The sequence below is a fragment of the Nothoprocta perdicaria genome, unplaced genomic scaffold (genome assembly GCF_003342845.1).
Source record: "Nothoprocta perdicaria isolate Ctin4 unplaced genomic scaffold, notPer1 scaffold_413, whole genome shotgun sequence".
Classification (NCBI taxonomy): Eukaryota; Metazoa; Chordata; class Aves; order Tinamiformes; family Tinamidae; genus Nothoprocta; species Nothoprocta perdicaria.
In genome coordinates this window covers 89,620-90,639 of record NW_020455659.1, presented here as the reverse complement: position 1 = coordinate 90,639, position 1,020 = coordinate 89,620, and positions in this window count along the sequence as shown.

Here is a 1,020-nt window from a genome sequence, read left to right as displayed (position 1 = left end):
GTCTGTTCCGCTCTTGAGCTTCCTGCGTTCGCAATGTTACCAAAAAGGGCAGCCACGGGTGCTGCGCGGGGGCGGGCGCGCTCGCAGCCGCCTGCGGGCCACAGCGATGCATGCCGCAGCAGGGAGACGCATGCCACGGCAGAGCCATGCATGCAACGGCAGAGCGGCGCGTGCAATGGCTGAGCAATGCGCGCCGCAGCAGAACGGGGCATGCGGCAGCAGCGAGGCACGTTGCAGCAGGGCAACGCAGGCAAGAGCAGAGCAATGCATGCCGCAGCAGGGCGATGCACGTTGCAGCAGGGTAATGCACAGCCGCGCTGCATGCACACATGTTGCTCGCAGGCACGAGGGCCTTTGCAGCTGCGGGGTGTGCAGACCCGCCGTGCAGAGTGTGCTGCTCCCACGGGGAAGCAGGTTTAGCAGCTCAGCAGCTGCTCTCGTGCTGCAGGCCTACATGCAGGGTTGCAGGCCAAGGAAGGGCTGTGCACAGGCACCCTGCAACCCTAAGCCTTCCTCCTCCTCCTCCTCTGTAGGCTCTGAATGGCTCTTGCAGTCGCCAGCTAGGGAAGTACATTTGCCAGCCTTGTAAGGAGACAGGGTGCTCAAAGCAGGAAGGAAGGTGGCAGCCAGGCATGTGCAAGGCTTGCAGCATGCAGGACACACAGCCCTGGTGCATGCAGGACACACAGCCCTGGTGCATGCAGGACACACAGCCCTGGTGCACACAGAACACACAGCCCTGGTGCATGCAGGACACGGGCCCTGGTGCACACAGAACACACAGCCCTGGTGCATGCAGGACACACAGCTCTGGTGCATGCAGGACACAGGCCCTGGTGCACACACAACATGCAGCCCTGGTGCATGCGGGACATACGGCACCAGTGCATGCAGGACACAGGCCCTGGTGCATGCAGGACGCGCAGCGCTGGTGCATGCAGGACACAGGCCCTGGTGCATGCAGGACACACAGTCCTGCTGCATGCAGGACACAGGATCTGGTGCATGCAGGACACGCAG